This window comes from Ranitomeya imitator, chromosome 1, assembly GCF_032444005.1.
Source record: "Ranitomeya imitator isolate aRanImi1 chromosome 1, aRanImi1.pri, whole genome shotgun sequence".
Classification (NCBI taxonomy): domain Eukaryota; kingdom Metazoa; phylum Chordata; class Amphibia; order Anura; family Dendrobatidae; genus Ranitomeya; species Ranitomeya imitator.
In genome coordinates, this window is record NC_091282.1 from 1,192,690,491 (window position 1) to 1,192,699,920 (window position 9,430).

The 9,430-nt window shown below is 44.1% G+C and overlaps 1 long non-coding RNA gene across 1 annotated transcript; it reads right to left on the reverse strand.

Annotated features, from left to right (window-relative positions):
- Positions 1–1,376: 1,376 nt before the first annotated feature.
- On the reverse strand, positions 1,377–6,871 carry LOC138658359 (uncharacterized). The gene is made up of 2 exons (XR_011317467.1): positions 6,687–6,871; positions 1,377–1,653 (listed from the first exon to the last, which is right to left on the reverse strand). It is a non-coding gene; the product is annotated as an uncharacterized lncRNA (long non-coding RNA).
- Positions 6,872–9,430: the final 2,559 nt, after the last annotated feature.

The following is a 9,430-nucleotide window of genomic DNA, read 5'->3' on the forward strand; positions in this document are numbered from 1 at the left end:
CAAGTTTTGCGTGTTGTGAGTTTTCCATGAGGTGAGTTTTGCGCGTGGCGAGTTTTGAGCAGCGACTTTTGTGTTTCGACTTTTATGTGGCGAGGTTGGTGTATTTGTGGTGAAATGTGTGCTGAGGGTAATATGTGTTCAAGCACGTGGTAGTGTGTGGCGCATTTTGTGTGTGTGTTCATATCCCCGTGTGTGGTGAGTATCTCATGTCGGGTCCCCACCTTAGCAACTGTACGGTATATACTCTTTGGCGCCATCGCTCTCACTCTTTAAGTCCCCCTTGTTCACATCTGGCAGCTGTCAATTTGCCTCCAACACTTTTCCTTTCACTTTTTCCCCATTATGTAGATAGGGGCAAAATTGTTTGGTGAATTGGAATGCGCGGGGTAAAAATTTTGCCTCACAACATAGCCTATGACGCTCTCGGGGTTCAGACGTGTGACCGTGCAAAATTTTGTGGCTGTAGCTGCGACGGTGCAGATGCCAATCCCGGACATAGATACATACATACATACATTCAGCTTTATATATTAGATTTTATTGTATAATAATAAAACAATTTTTGCACGTTTCTAATATTTTTCAAGTTACTTTTCTATTTTTCTTTTGCAATATTTGCAAATGTTTTGATCGTCAAATTCTTCAAAATGGCGCACAGCACGGTGGATGGAGAAATCAGTGGCCAGACTTTGCTGGAGTTCAGACCCCTGCAGTAGATCCTGGGGCTAAACTGGGGTCCCTGAAAAGTGTGTGCGAATGTATCAGTGCTGCAGTGTAAAGCATGGGGAAGTGACAAAACGGCAGCCAGAGATTTAGATCAGACACAGATGGAGGATCATAGATTGGCGCTAAATCTGCAGTGTAAAGGATGGTGGACAGGACAGCGGCCAACGTAGTGAGGCCATAAGTGAAGCTCCACGTCCGCTCTGCTCTTCACCCTTTATTGCCGCCTTCGGGAACAGCGGTGTAGGGGACACGTGAATGGCGATTTTCATTACTTTTAACCCTTTAGTGTGCCATCTTGGAGACCTTGGAGAATAAGAAATGACTTTTTAACAACAATAGGCGCATTCGATAAATTTGACCTAAATCTGAATTCTCGGCAGACGCGCTCATCCGGAGACTTTACTAAAGAAACGTCATGTAATATGCAGACTTACGATCCACCTCCATTAATTACCTCCCCCGATCGCGGAGGTAACATTCGGGTCGCCTCTCGTCTGACGCCTTCTTACAATTCTGTTACTTTCCCTAATTGCAGAGGAATCGTTAGTTAAACTTCTAAACAAGCCCAAAGTCTGTGACCCCTCCGCCTGCGACCCCCGACCCTCCTGACAAGCGCTAACGAGCAGCTCGGGAATAAAGCAGCGAGCCGCTAACTTCTCCGCCACTTTATTGGACGCGCTAATTAGGTAACATTAGGCTGGATGCCGCCGCGGAGGAAATCTGAATACAGCCGACAACAACATTACAAAGTCCATCAGCGCCGTTACCCGCTGTCCGCGCGGCTCATTAGCGTTCGTTTTGCTCATTACCGCTGTGAGGTCTCCGTTCCCGCCAGTCTCCTGATCGCGACCTTACAGATTCCCCGTGGGATTTTACCTCCTAGTATTGTTGGTGATGGTGAAGAAAGCCATGGGTGTCTCCTTCACACTGCAGATGAAATAGTAATAGTTAATTAAGAAGAAAGACGAGCGAGTCGTTAATCAGTGTTACCGCGAGCCGAAATTCATGCAAATATTTATTCAGCGTTTTTTTCCCGCGTGCACACGGAGCCGAAACGTAGGAAAAAAGGCGGAAACTGAACAGAACTCCGAATGTTTTGTAGCTTTTATAGCGATCAGATGTTGCCCGCTGCCCCGTATCCTGCAGGATGCCCACATACACCATAGCACCAAGAAGTTCACTCCCATCCAAAATGTTACCTTTTACCAAACTTTGCACCTCTTTAAAAACGGAGACACCCCCTGGATTCCTGGGGGCCACATCCTGGATGAATTCTCACCTCTTCTCCTTCCTGTACAACACTCCAGTCCCATCAGCCGCCATGTACAACACGTTACCTGCAGCGCCACCTGGTGGTGGAGAGCAGTGCAAGCTGCAGGAACAAGACTTGTGCCTGTATTTATAGAGAGCAGTCGTCGTGCATTTCTCTGGGCGACTCTGTGACGAAAATACGTCTCCAATAGCTGCTGAAAATCAAACAGCTGCAGAAAAATAGCAATTTCTCTGCTGATGGTTTGGTTGATTTCGCTGCTACAGACACTATTTTTTCCCCGTATATATTTACATTGGTGATTGAAGGATTATTCCAATCTTTCTATAGGAGTATTATTGGGACTAGCAATTTTTGCAATTTACTGCTTATTAAATTTTTCTGACATTCTAGCAATATTAACACTTTTCTGTTTCTTACAGCTCATTGCCTAGGAAACCGACCACTGCAGCTAGCGAGCAGAGTGTGTGCAGCGCTTACAGGCTCCAGATCTGTTTGGAAGCTGCCAGGACCACTGGCACACAAGATAGCAGCCGTGGCCGGTCTCCCAGGCAGAGAGCTGGAAAATAAAAATAAGTGTTAATTTCTAAAGAACTGCTGAAAATGTTAATCAGCAATTAATTACAAAAGTGCATGTACACTGGAATGTAAAAGTTTGTGCACCCCTGGTCAAAATTACTGTTATTGTGAACAGTTAAGCAAGTTGAAGATGAAATGAGATCTAAGAGGCCTAACGTTACAGATGACACATTTCCTTTTCTTTTACATTTTAAAAAATAACAAAAAGAAAATTGGTCCGATGCAAATGTGGCGCCCCTGAGGGTCCAGCACCACAGAGGTACTGCACCTCATCCAGAGGTGTGGTATCCCACTATCGGGTAAGGAGGGGGGCACTACACAGGACTCTAAGGCCGCCGTCACACATGCGAGTTTTACGGACGTAAGAGCGCAGAATCTACGTCCGTAAAACTCGCAAAAAATACGGCACAATTATTCTCTATGCCCCTGCTCCTATTTGCCGTATTTTACTGATCAGTATTATACGGCTTTCTACGGCCGTACAAAATCGCAGCATGCTGCGTTTGTCACCGTACTGCGCAAGAAATACGCCAATGAAAGTCTATGGAAGCGTGAAAAATACGGATTACACACGGACAAGCAGTGTGACTTGCGAGAAATACGCAGCGGTGTTAGAGAGAAAAGCCGGCAATTCAGTGCGGTGTACAGTAAAATCACACTGACAGCTTACAGTAGAATAGGTAGAATAAATGTCTACACATAGAATAGGTATATATATATATATATATATGTCAGTGAGACACATATATGTATATATATTAATATTTTTTCCAGCGCTATACAGCTTGAAAGCCGGTAATTCCAATACCGGCTTTTTCTTTCTCCTTCCTAAAACCCGACATGATTTGAGACATGGTTTACATACAGTAAACCATGTCTTCTCTCCATTTTTTTTGCAGATTCCACACTACTAATGTCAGTAGTGTGTATCTGCAAAATTTGGCCGTTCTAGCTCTTAAAATAAAGGGTTAAATGGCGGAAAAAATTGGCGTGGGCTCCCGCGCAATTTTCTCCGCCAGAGTAGTAAAGCCAGTGACTGAGGGCAGATATTAATAGCCTGGAGAGGGTCCACGGTTATTGGCCCCCCCCTGGCTAAAAATATCTGCCCCCAGCCACCCCAGAAAAGGCACATCTGGAAGATGCGCCTATTCTGGCACTTGGCCACTCTCTTCCCATTCCCGTGTAGCGGTGGGATATGGGGTAATGAAGGGTTAATGCCACCTTGCTATTGTAAGGTGACATTAAGCCTAATTAATAATGGAGAGGCGTCAATTATGACACCTATCCATTATTAATCCAATTGTAGTGAAGGGTTAAATAAAACACAAACACATTATTTAAAATTATTTTAATGAAATAAAAACAATGGGTGTTGCAGTATTTTATTCAACGCCCAATCCAGTCACTGAAGACCCTCGTTCTGTGAGTAAAAAAACATAATAAACCAACAATATACTTACCCTCCGCAGATCTGTAACGTCCAACGATGTAAATCCTTCTGAAGGGGTTAAAACATTTTGCAGCAAGGAGCTGTGCTAATGCAGGCTACTCCTCGCTGCAAAACCCCAGGGAATGAGGCTAAAAATAGATCAAGGATCTATATTTAGCTTTATTTGCGGTGAGGCGCCCTCTGCTGGCTGTTCATAGATCGTGGGAAATTACCTAGAAAGCTCCCTGGCTTTCTAGGTAATTTCCCACGATCTATGAACAGCCAGCAGAGGGCGCCTCACCGCAAATGAAGCTAAATATAGATCATTGATCTATTTTTAGCCTCATTCCCTGGGGTTTTGCAGCGAGGAGCAGCCTGCATTAGCACAGCTCCTTGCTGCAAAATGTTTTAACCCCTTCAGAAGGATTTACATCGTTGGACGTTACAGATCTGCGGAGGGTAAGTATATTGTTGGTTTATTATGTTTTTTTACTCACAGAACGACGGTCTTCAGTGACTGGATTGGGCGTTGAATAAAATACTGCAACACCCATTGTTTTTATTTCATTAAAATAATTTTAAATAATGTGTTTGTGTTTTATTTAACCCTTCACTACAATTGGATTAATAATGGATAGGTGTCATAATTGACGCCTCTCCATTATTAATTAGGCTTAATGTCACCTTACAATAGCAAGGTGGCATTAACCCTTCATTACCCCATATCCCACCGCTACACGGGAATGGGAAGAGAGTGGCCAAGTGCCAGAATAGGCGCATCTTCCAGATGTGCCTTTTCTGGGGTGGCTGGGGGCAGATATTTTTAGCCGGGGGGGGCCAATAACCGTGGACCCTCTCCAGGCTATTAATATCTGCCCTCAGTCACTGGCTTTACTACTCTGGCGGAGAAAATTGCGCGGGAGCCCACGCCAATTTTTTCCGCCATTTAACCCTTTATTTTAAGAGCTAGAACGGCCAAATTTTGCAGATACACACTACTGACATTAGTAGTGTGGAATCTGCAAAAAAAATGGAGAGAAGACATGGTTTACTGTATGTAAACCATGTCTCAAATCATGTCGGGTTTTAGGAAGGAGAAAGAAAAAGCCGGTAATTGAATTACCGGCTTTCAAGCTGTATAGCGCTGGAATAAATATTAATATATATACATATATGTGTCTCACTGACATATATATATATATATACCTATTCTATGTGTACACATTTATTCTACCTATTCTACTGTAAGCTGTCAGTGTGATTTTACTGTACACCGCACTGAATTACCGGCTTTTCTCTCTAATATATGTGTCTACTGACATATATATATATATATATATATATATATATATATATATATATATATATATATAGACAGTATATATATATTTTCTTTTCTTTTTGGGACACATGGATCACTTCTATAGCGGTATGTTGGTTTTGCTAGCCTGCGAGAAAACCACGCAGTACGGATGCCATACGGATTACATACGGAGGATGCCATGCGCAAAAAACGCTGACACACCCTGCCTACGGAGGAGCTACGGACCACTTTTTTCGGGACTTTTCAGTGTATTACGGCCGTAATATACGGACCGTATTGTTTTACGCTGTGTGTGACGCCGGCCTAACACTCACACCCAACACACACATTATTACAGTTGGGGCACCTGGGCGTACCCTTAGGGAGGATGGCCTCATCTCAGACTGGATAGGCCTGGGTGGTGGGAGTGGGTGGGGTAGATAGGAAAAAGGGGAGGGGCTTAGAAAGCGGGAGGACAGCGCTGAGGAGTAGTTGGTCCTTGGAGACCGAAGGAAGAGGAGTGAAGAGTGTAGTTGAGGAGAGAAGTGTGAGAGAGAGACAGATAGAAGCTCCCGGGAGGACAGAAGGGGTCCTAGGGGCACGGGAAATGCAGAAGCCACCCGTGGGGCCCGCATTCAGACTGACCAGTGTCTGGTGGAGGGACCAGGTCACAGTCAGGGGACCGGCCCCAATTTAGTGGAAATCTTCAAGGTTCAGCTAAGAAACCGGGGAGTGTGACATCTATAAGAGTCACAGCCACATCCACCCATAACTGGCTAAAAAGGCAGCGTATAGAATCTGGGGGACTCAGAGGACGTCGCCCGACCAGGTTAATGGCTGCTGGCTTGGGAAATTGTGGGTGAGACGCTGGGCAGGAGAGGATGCTGGGCAGGGGAGGTGAAAGCCAGCGTAGCAAGACGATCAGAGAAAGACATACTGTAAGCGAGGAGTCCTGGAATAGTGCACCCCAATGCACCCCAGTGTTTAAAAGTGGAAAATATCAAACCTTTTAAAATTTTCCATTAAAAACAAATGATAGTAAAAAATGAAAACATTAACACTTTGCATTTTTTCAGTCGTAGAAAAAGTATTTTTTGATGGCACCTTCCTTAACTTACCCCACACCCCCACCCAGCATCGGGCATTTCATGCCGTAACCATGCAGTGAATAGAAGCTCCGTTGCTGCAGACAATCCTCCGTGCAGCGGACGCCTCTTCCCTCCCGGCACTGACAGTACCAGACGGGCTCGGGCTTCTGATCCTTATAGGTGATAATTAGGTAGAGACGCGCGTCGCTTACACAACAACCTCCGATTCACAATCCATTATAACTCTGCCAGGAAAACATCCTGTAAGAAGAGGTGAAGACAAATGATTACCCATCTGAAGACCATCGAATCCCGAGGTGTTACGCAGCCGGCGCTCCGCAACCTTCCATCATGCTTCCATCAGTTTACCGACATTTTTAAGATTTCTGTTTAGTGTCTCAAAATGGAAAATGTCTTGAGGTTTCTGGTTGAAAATGCTTAAAGTTCTAATACTGCTCACAGCTGGGGGTTTGTTACAGTTGAATCCAGTCTAGACCATCCTCTGTGAGTGAAAGAGCTGCAGACTGATACATTTTACACTCCGCTGATACATTGTAACAAGCAGCACAACAAAGAGAGGCTACAGCCACATGTTGCGTTTTTTTTGCTGCCTTTTTTCACAAGTTGCGTTTTACAGTGATAGCAAAAGCCCTGAGATTCCAGAAATCTCCCGCACACATTGTTTAATTTTCCCGACTGAATTGGAAAACTGTTTTGTATTTCAAAACTGCAGTGTCACTTTTTTCAGCGTTTTTGCAGGGTTTTTTCAGCCATAGTAAGTACTGAGTGCAAAAATGCAGCAAAAATGCAGATATCAGGATTTACTGCGTATTTTGTGCAAAAACCTAAGGAAGATACATCACTTTTTTTTTCGGGGGGGGGGGGGGCACTAAAATGTTTCAGCATGCACAAGAGACAATAAAAACAACGCAAAGTCTTCTTTTCGTAAACAGCTTCTTATTCCTGCCAAGAGAGTAGGTTTTGCCTGCAGCAAAAAATACAGCAAAAACGCAACGTGTGAACATAGTCTAAGTGGACGAGGAGCAGAATGTATTACCCTGCTCCAGCTAATATCATAGATGAACAATATAAAACTGCTGTATCCAAATAGCAGCCGTGTGTACAGTGCTACAGTGTATGTTACTGCACCTCTGCACCTGCCCCTCTCTATATACAGATATACAGTGCCAGACACTCTCCTGCCGCTGAGAGGATAATACAAGGGGTAACTGAAGAGCAGTAATGTAATGTATGTACACAGTGACTGCACCAGCAGAATAGTGAGTGCAGCTCTGGGGTATAATACAGGAGGTAACTCAGGATCAGTAATGTAATGTATGTACACAGTGACTGCACCAGCAGAATAGTGAGTGCAGCTCTGGGGTATAATACAGGAGGTAACTCAGGATCAGTAATGTAATGTATGTACACAGTGACTGCACCAGCAGAATAGTGAGTGCAGCTCTGGAGTATAATACAGGATGTAACTCAGGATCAGTAATGTAATGTATGTACACAGTGACTGCACCAGCAGAATAGTGAGTGCAGCTCTGGAGTATAATACAGGATGTAACTCATGATCAGTAGTGTAATGTATGTACACAGTGACTGCACCAGCAGAATAGTGAGTGCAGCTCTGGGGTCTAATACAGGACGTAACTCAGGATCAGTAATGTAATGTATGTACACAGTGACTGCACCAGCAGAATAGTGAGTGCAGCTCTGGAGTATAATACAGGATGTAACTCAGGATCAGTAGTGTAATGTATGTACACAGTGACTGCACCAGCAGAATAGTGATTGCAGCTCTGGGGTATAATACAGGAGGTAACTCAGGATCAGTAATGTAATGTATGTACACAGTGACTGCACCAGCAGAATAGTGAGTGCAGCTCTGGAGTATAATACAGGAGGTAACTCAGGATCAGTAATGTAATGTATGTACACAGTGACTGCACCAGCAGAATAGTGAGTGCAGCTCTGGAGTATAATACAGGAGGTAACTCAGGATCAGTAATGTAATGTATGCACACAATGACTGCACCAGCAGAATAGTGAGTGCAGCTCTGGAGTATAACACAGAATGTAACTCAGGATCAGTAATGTAATGTATGTACACAGTGACTGCACCAGCAGAATAGTGAGTGCAGCTCTGGAGTATAATACAGGATGTAACTCAGGATCAGTAGTGTAATGTATGTACACAGTGACTGCACCAGCAGAATAGTGATTGCAGCTCTGGGGTATAATACAGGAGGTAACTCAGGATCAGTAATGTAATGTATGTACACAGTGACTGCACCAGCAGAATAGTGAGTGCAGCTCTGGAGTATAATACAGGAGGTAACTCAGGATCAGTAATGTAATGTATGCACACAATGACTGCACCAGCAGAATAGTGAGTGCAGCTCTGGAGTATAACACAGAATGTAACTCAGGATCAGTAATGTAATGTATGTACACAGTGACTGCACCAGCAGAATAGTGAGTGCAGCTCTGGAGTATAATACAGGATGTAACTCATGATCAGTAGTGTAATGTATGTACACAGTGACTGCACCAGCAGAATAGTGAGTGCAGCTCTGGGGTCTAATACAGGACGTAACTCAGGATCAGTAATGTAATGTATGTACACAGTGACTGCACCAGCAGAATAGTGAGTGCAGCTCTGGAGTATAATACAGGATGTAACTCAGGATCAGTAGTGTAATGTATGTACACAGTGACTGCACCAGCAGAATAGTGATTGCAGCTCTGGTCTATAATACAGGATGTAACTCAGGATCAGTAATGTAATGTATGTACACAGTGACTACACCAGCAGAATAGTGACTGCAGCTCTGGGGTATAATACAGGATGTAACTCAGGATCAGTAATGTAATGTATGTACACAGTGACTGCACCAGCAGACTAGTGAGTGCAGCTCTGGAGTATAATACAGGATATAACTCAGGATCAGTAATGTAATGTATGTACACAGTGACTGCACCAGCAGAATAGTGAGTGCAGCTCTGGGGTCTAATACAGGACGTAA